The sequence below is a fragment of the Oreochromis aureus genome, linkage group 15 (genome assembly GCF_013358895.1).
Source record: "Oreochromis aureus strain Israel breed Guangdong linkage group 15, ZZ_aureus, whole genome shotgun sequence".
In the NCBI taxonomy this organism is placed as follows: Eukaryota; Metazoa; Chordata; class Actinopteri; order Cichliformes; family Cichlidae; genus Oreochromis; species Oreochromis aureus.
The window spans coordinates 16,471,220-16,479,763 of record NC_052956.1 but is presented as its reverse complement, the minus strand read 5'-3'; positions in this window follow the sequence as shown (position 1 = coordinate 16,479,763).

The following is an 8,544-nucleotide window of genomic DNA, read 5'->3' as shown; positions in this document are numbered from 1 at the left end:
CCACATCCCACTGTTAAAGAAAGTAGAAGGCGATCTGGCTGGATGGAAATGTCTACCCATATCACTCATGGGAAGGGTTGCCGCTATAAAAATGATGGTCTTACCAAAAATAAATAATTTATTCTCAATGATCCCAACTAAACCGCCACAAGATTGGTTCAGATCTCTAGATTCATATATGTCCAAATTCCTTTGGAAAAATAAACCCCCACGTATAAGCTTAAAAACACTACAAAAGACCAAGGATAAAGGAGGATTAGAACTACCTAACTTTCAGCACTACTTCTTAGCCAACAGGCTTCAATTTATCTCAGGATGGCTAAAACATACCTTCTTAGACGAACCTTGGCTAGATGTAGAACAAGCACTTTGCAATAATCTAGAGATTTCAGACCTACCATTTATCAGCTCAAACATCCAACGACATGAATGCTTCAAAAGCGTCGGCATCAGCTCTTCTCTGACAGCATGGTGGGAGTTTCTAAAATTGCCGGAGTCTTCATTAATCCCATGCAAACGTACACCTATCTGGAACAACCCTGACATATTACAAAACAATAATATGATAAACTTTCCAGATTGGAGTGGTAAAGGAATCAAATACCTAGAACATATATTAGAAGGAACAGAATTTATGACAGACTAGTTACACAATATGGGATCAACAAGAAAAGATTTTTAGAATATCAACAAATTAAATCCATAGTAAAAAAGAAATTTAAACCTGGTCAAGTTGAACTACAAACACCACCAAGTGTGGTACAATTTCTTACTCTTAAAACCCCCAAATTACTTTCCAAAATATACAGAATGCTTTCTAAAACAGATGAATCAATATCACTTCCTATTGCAAAATGGGAAGCGGATTTATCCGCAGGCGCAGGGTGCCACCAGTGCATCGAGCCATCGGGGGGGCTCTTCAACTGGTGGGGGAGGCTGTTACATCTTGCAGGAGGTCTCCTCTCTTCAGGAACTCACTCTGCAGGAGGGGGAGATATAGGAGAGGTGGAGGAAGATCTCAGCCTGGGCGTCTATTGTCTTGTGTAGTCTGGAAGATGAGTGGACGGCTGTCCCGGGCTCTGTGGGGCCGGGCAGCACTGCTGAACTGGGTCCTGGTCCGGATGGGCCTGGGCCCCCTTTCCCTGGTGGGTTGCAGAGTGTGGGGGTGCCTACTGGGGTCAGCGGGGGAGCTGGCCCCAGGGAGGGGTCACTTGCCCCTCCCTTCCTTCCCTCCCCATCTCCAGCTGCCTCCCTCTTCCCGCTCCACCACAATCACCCACACATGCAGGGCCTTGGAGTAAGGGGTGTCACCAGGGAGCAAGGGAGGCATCCCCCCCTCTGTCCCCTTCTGGCTGCCTGTGCCTCAATTTTATCCCACAACTTAGACATTCACATTACTCACACTCTCATTACACATACATATAGGACCTTGGGGGTGGGCACGCTACACGGAATCCAAAAGACCATCAGGGTGTACAACCTCACCCCTGGCGTCGTTGCCCACCTCTCAATTTTAAATACACGTAGACATTGAGGGCTATCAGGAGGGGCTATGCGCTTACCTGCTGCTCTCTCTCGCAGGTAGCTCCAAGCCCTCCTGGGTTTTAAATGCACCTTAGAACACACATGCACCAACACTACATATGAGCGGGCGGAGGGAGGTTTGGAGTCTTCACACACCCCCGTTCTCTGCTGCCTGTTGGAGCGGGGGAGCTGGGAGGAGGAGTTGGCCGTTTGATTGGGGTCTGGAATGTGGGGCCTCGCTGCTGCTGCCAAGCCGGGGCAGTCTGCTTCTCTCCACCCCAGGGAAAAGGGTAACACTACCTGGGTCTGGGTGCAGTTTCCCCCTCCAGGGGCAAGGGTACCTAGACCTGGGGCTTAGAGTATGCTTGGGGAGTGTGTACAGTGTCTTTATTTATGTCTGTCTCCATGTTGGGTGAGTGTTGAGTAATTGCATATGAGAGCATGAGGGTGGGAATGGATGTTTGTATTTGTGTGTGCCTGTTTGTCTGTGTCTATATGTCAGGTCGGGTATCAGACGCCACCTCTCTAGGGACATCTCAGGCCCTCCAAGTTATGGAGGAGTATCTCCCCCCACCACTTCCCCTGCCAGTGGCAGACACCCTCAGACATCAGTGCGTTGGTGGTTCTTTGTGTCCGGGGATGGGCGTCCAGGTACACACCGGCTCACTCCTGGTGGCTGTTTGTCGGGGCCTGGGGCTCGCTCGGGCCACTTCGGGGGTGGGGTACCCTCGGCCTCTTGGCCTGGGGCTCGGTCGCTCTGGGACAGCTGGCTGCCGGCGGAGCTCACGGGCACGTCACTGCAACCCCCCCCCGGCTTCTGCTCCGCGGCTGTTGAGTGATCCCTCATCTGGGGCTCTCCTCAGCTCTTTCTGGGATAGTGGCGCGGCTGCCCCTCTGTTGGTCTTCCTTGGTCTCTTGTGTTCTGAGGGCCTCTGGATGTCTGGAGTTTTGATCTCCTCCATACCTGCTTCATGCCCTGGAGGACGGGGCTATGGCTCCCCACACCCTCTAGCAGATCATTACATGAAGGAACCTTTTAAATACAAGCGCGCTCATGCTCACAGGTGTACACGCGGGTGCGCACACACACAAACTACACCCTTTTTGGCTCCTACCTCAAAGCACACTGTGCGCTGTCAATCTTACGTGCTGCACAATAATGTTTAATATTTAGTATTTACTGTTATATTCCCATAGATCATCGTGATGTTGTTTATTATATTGCTCTTTTTTTTCTGCTTGTTTTCTCTTTTTTCTTTCTCAACAGGTGATCCAGGTGATTGTTATATATGTATTTTTGGTCTGCTTATTTTGTTGGTTTTTGTTTTTTTGCCCTTTATCACCGTTCCTTTTCCCCGCTGTTTTTCTTTCCCTCTTTCTTTCTCCCCTTTCTTTTCCTCAGTCAAGTCTGTCCCGCATTTAGCAGGTTAAAATAAAATAAACAATAAAAGGCGAATCAAATAGACCAATATGGCAAGGCTGGGTTGGTCCATTTGGCAAAGTAAATCCGTTGGGCATCTTTCTTTGCCTTTAGACAATAATTCTGATGGCAAAAGAGCCAAACGGGACAGGCAAAAAAAAAAAAAAAAAGTATGTAAAAGTTAAAAAGTGTTAAATCATTTTTTAAAGTTTTTTCACAATACTCTTATGCTTTAAGATGCGCTGGTACAGAACACATATACACTTGAATTTACTGTTAAAGTCACCTTGATCTTCGACACCTCCATGGTGCATCCTAGTGAAACCATGGTGATGAAGGTGATGATTAATATTACTAACTAATATTATGATGCCTTTGTTCACTGCGGGGGGCATAAGAGCATAGGGCACCGAGGTGGCGTTTACAGCCGTCATGTTGTCCCACCAATCTGGATGAGAGGTCAGGTTTGCTGTGTTGTTCATGGTGCCTTCAAATCAAGTGAAACACTTGAGGTTCTAAGCTGTGAACCAAACATAGACATGAAGGAAGACAGAGAGAGCAGAGTAAGAGAATAAACAGCTAATCAGGCAGTTAGCAGTAATTGATCACCAGCATCTTCAGTGTTTTACAATCTGAGAAACTTTTACTTTCTGGGGCGATCGTGGCTCGAGAGTTGGGAGTTCGCCTTGTAATCGGAAGGTTGCCGGTTCGAGGCCCGGCTTGGACAGTCTTGGTCGTCATGTCCTTGGGCAAGACACTTCACCCATTGCCTACTGGTGGTGGTCAGAGGGCCCGTTGGCGCCAGTGTTCGGCAGCCTCGCCTCTGTCAGTGCGCCCCAGGGTGGCTGTGGCTACAATGTAGCTTGCCATCACTAGTGTGTGAATGGGTGTGTAAAGTGCTTTGGGGTCCTTAGGGACTAGTAAAGTGCTATACAAATACAGGCCATTTACCATTTTACTTAGTTAAAGGACATAACTAAAGTCAAATTAAATCAAATACATTTGAAAATCAAGAGGTCTGAATCCCGACTGCATCCTTGTTAATGGTTACTACTTTGTTTTTTACTTGTTCCAAGAAAACTGAATGATGTGTTCCAACGAAGTCAGTGTTTCAGGATAGCAGTCAATAGCACTCCGTTTTTTAATGTGACCATTATATATGCAAGCTTGTAATTGCTTGTAATGCACAAGTTTGAAATTCCTCAAAGTTCTTTTACAATATCTTTCAACATTAGTTTTAACCGCTTTGCGTGAAATAATTTTAGTTAAGAGCATGCAGAAACCTAAAACTTGTTATAGTTATACAGACTAGAAACTTTATTTAAAAGTATTTTTATAGGACATACAGTGTTGCCCACATGGTGCTGTAAACAGAGGAGTACACGATAGATTACTTGAGGCTGGCTGTAAGAAAATATTCAAGAAAAGAACAAGTGGTGCAAATAATGTGAACCTTTTGCTTGACTTCTTATCAAAAACACTTAAATAAAACATGTTTAACATGACACAGCTCCTGACTTAAAGCCACTTAAATCAGGTAAATCTGTGTATTAATGAGTAACATCACACATTGTTTGCTTGATTAAAATGTCACACTCCTTTGTCCCTCTGTCTCTATATGACAACCAAATCCTCCCTGCTGGCATGCTCACATGCTGTATATTGTTTTTTCACATGTCTGTTTTCTGCACATTTAAAGAAGAACATGTATGAAAAAACCCCTACAGCACAGCAAAGCTCCATAAAGGTGTCAAGCATCCCTTTTTGACTGTACTGAAGGTGAGAATTGCACACTTAAACCTAGAGGTCAGTCTGCAGAAAGTAGAAAAAAAGACGAAATGAGGAAAATTCTCAAGATGATTTCCAAGAAATAACCAACTGCAGTTTAAACGTGACAGATATAAATATCGCTGTATTCAGTGCTTGCTTTACCTGCTGGGCCAGATTCTTCCTTTCCTCGTCTCTCGTCTCTTTGTCATAAAATCAACTCTTTTGTGTTGACGCTCCTGTTATCTGTCACAGATGACACATGGAGGCTCCTGTTTACACAGAGATGCCATGTAGCACACAGCTGACTTCAGCACTTTAAGAAGAAACAATCCTCCGTCATTGCCTTTGACAACGAACGAGTCAGCACTGTGGAATTCCTCGAAGAGTCTCTAAAGATGTTTTCTGCGTATCCTGTTAGTTAGCTGTAGTGAGAGAAGCAAGGTGTTGCATTTTTCCAAAATCTCAATAACAGAAGATGAGTGAGTGAACAAATATCCAGAAAAAAACATACCTGTGTGAGGCTCTGCTTGTAGATGAAAAATAATGAACTAAAAATCATCATTTAGTGCTTAAAATATCAGAATTACTGACAGGATGTTTAAGGCAGAAGGGACTGTTTGTTGAAGGTGGGGCAGTGATTGGTGTTTCCAAAAACCTCACCGGCATTTACTATAAATCCCTCAAAGTGATCTACAGCTGACGTACCGCTCAGACTGCATTCTGCTGTGAGATGATTACTGTGAGTTAAAAAGATGCTGTTTGAAATGTCATTAATTGTTTTGAAGTAGAAACGTCTGTGTGTGTCACTGCTACAAAAACAGAATAAAAATAAACTGGGGCACAAAAGCCACAAAAATCTCCTGTGAAACTGTTATGGTCCTGAGTCTGTTGACTCAGTGTTTTGTGTTAATTAATATTATCTTATGTTTTAGTTTATTTTGGTTATGTCTTCTGCCAAGATTTCGAGTTCCTAGGTTTTGGTTCCCATATTTCCCGTGTCTCTGAGTCTGTCTCTTTGCATGTGTGTTGAGTTTCCTGTTTTATTGTGAAGGTCCGTGTCTTATGTCAGTGTATTCATTTTTGCGTCCTCCCTGTCTCGTCATGTTCATTAGGTTCAGCTGTGTCTCCCTCCTGTGTGCAACTTCCTCTTTTCCCTCCCTGTGTACATATAGTGTGTGCAACGGTGGCTGAGGGGGTTGGGAAGCGAATCTGTAACCGGAAGGTCGCCAGTTTGATCCCTGGGCTCTCTGTCCTGGTCGTTGTGTCTTTGGGCAAGACACTTTACCCTACCGCCTACTGGTGTTGGCCAGAGGGGCCGATGGTGCGATATGGCAGCCTTGTTTCTGTCAGTCTGCCCCAGGGCAGCTGTGGCTACAACTGTAGCTTGCCTCCACCAGTGTGTGTGAATGTGAGAGTGAATGAATAGTGGAATTGTAAAGCGCTTTGAAGGTCTTGAAAAGCGCCATATAAATGCAATCCATTATTATTATTCTTTGTGCTTGTTGTCGGTAAAGCGCTTTGGGTGCCTTGAAAAGCGCCATATAAATGCAATCCATTATTATTATTATTATTATTATTCTTTGTGCTTGTTGTCGGTTCGTCTGTCTGTCATGCCCCTGCTCTCTGTTTCCTCTTCCAGGTATTCAGGTTTCTCGTTTTCAGTTCTGGCTCTGTCCTGGTCGTTGTGTCCTTGGGCAAGACACTTCACCTACCACCTACTGGTGATGGCCAGAGGGGCCGATGCCGCGATATGGCAGCCTCGCTTCTGTCAGTCTGCCCCAGGACAGCTGTGGCTACAACTGTAGCTTGCCTCCACCAGTGTGTGTGAATGTGAGAGTGAATGAATAGTGGAATTGTAAAGCGCTTTGAAGGTCTCGAAAAGTGCCATATAAATGCAATCCATCATTATTATTATTATTCTTTGTGCTTGTTGTCGGTAAAGCGCTTTGGGTGCCTTGAAAAACGCTATATAAATGCAATCCATTATTATTATTATTATTCTTTGTGCTTGTTGTCGGTTCATCTGTCTGTCATGCCCCTGCTCTCTGTCTCCTCTTGCAGGTATTCAGGTTTCTTGTTTTCAGTTCAGGCTCATGTTAGGTTTTAGTTCTCCCAGTTAAGGTTCTGTTAGCTCCACACCACTCATTTCCTGTTTTTGTTTGAATGTCATGTACTGTAAATAAAAGCTCACTCGCATCAAAGCCTGTGCCTGCATTTGGGACCTTCTCTTATAACTCCACACATCTGCTGCCACTGCCATGACAGAAACAGTGATTTACATAGATTTTTTAAAATTATTATTTTTAACTATAATGAACTAATACTGAAATTAAAACCCAGCATTGTGAAAACCTGTGCCCTTCTTTAAAAATCCTTTAGCTATTTGCTGAATTTCCAAGGAAAATGTCAACATGCAGATGAATTACACTTTTTCACATTGCCTAATATTCATTCAAAACACTGTGCTACTGAGAGAGAAAAAATCATTCAAGTGTAATGAACCACTGCTGCTTTTAAAGGACTAATATTGCTTGAATGAAGAAAAGAAAAAAAACTTGATCTGAGTTATAACTTCACAGATTAGATGGATGTTAGGACAACCACAAGTACTAGACGCACCATACATCTGAACTAAATGTCACCATTACTCTTCGCCAAGTGCTCAGTGTGCCACAGTCAGTGTTAGTCGCTACAGTTTTGGTTAAAGAGCTGATTTCTGCAGAAAGCTGTTGACTTTGTTTGTTTCTACAGACCTCCAGTCGGCTGTCAGGTTTCGTCTTAGACAACACTTACTCTCACCCAGCTGCTGGTCTAAATGTGACTGTTCAGTTTCTCTATCCTGTCACTCATTCAGCTTACCTGCCTGCCCTCCTGTCGCCATCACAGAACCCTACAGATCACCTGCTCTGTAATCAGCTCACCTGGACAACTCATCCGTCCCCCACCACCTGCAAAACTGTAAGATTAAGTAATCTACACTCTGTTTCTCCATCTCCAGGGCTCTGGGTCATGGTCCCTTAATCTCCTCTTTTTTTCTTGCAGTGTACTGAGACTCCCAGTTGCATTTCCTGGTGCCCATGCCCTCCACCAAACCTTGAACTCTGAGTGCACTAATGTCTGGTGATGTTTCCGACCCATTCTAGCCTTAGTTTCTCAAGTTATAGTTCTCTGACCTTCTCTGACCTTGTTTCTCATTATTGTTGATCATTCTGTTCAGAGTTCATGATTCATAGTCTTGTTGTAATAAAGTTCTTGTGTTTTACGTCACCCCTTGTCTCCGTGTGTTTTCCGTTCTGAGACAGCCCATTTTGCGCGGCTTCAGCTGTGACAAATGTGCTGTTTTTGATTGCTGTGGCATCTCACTAGAGCATTCAAAGCATGGTTTCTCATAAACCCTTAAAACCAGCAGCACAGACACAGGCAGCCCTTTGCACTGAGAGTGCAGTGCAGAAGTCTTAAGCCTCCCCTTGTTTATTTATATTTTTGCTTTCTTGGGATTTTTTAAAAAGTGGTCTTGAGCAATATTTCTCCAGGCTGCTCAACCTGTGGGTAAATGTGAAATCCTGACGTCCGGTCAGGATCTGCCAAAAACAAAACACAATTGCACAGTTACTCTTTGATGGAGGTTTTTGTATTTGTTTTGCCTTTTTTGTGGAAAATGGAATACGAGTACAGGCAGCAGAGACTCTTAGCCAGAACTTTTTTGTTGCCACTGTTTCCCATTGTCATTTAAAATGTCATTTATTTTTCTTTGACATCAAATACAAAATTTGTCCATATGTCTACCCTACTCTACTCGGTGAAAATAGGAAGAAAAAACTCATTTAACA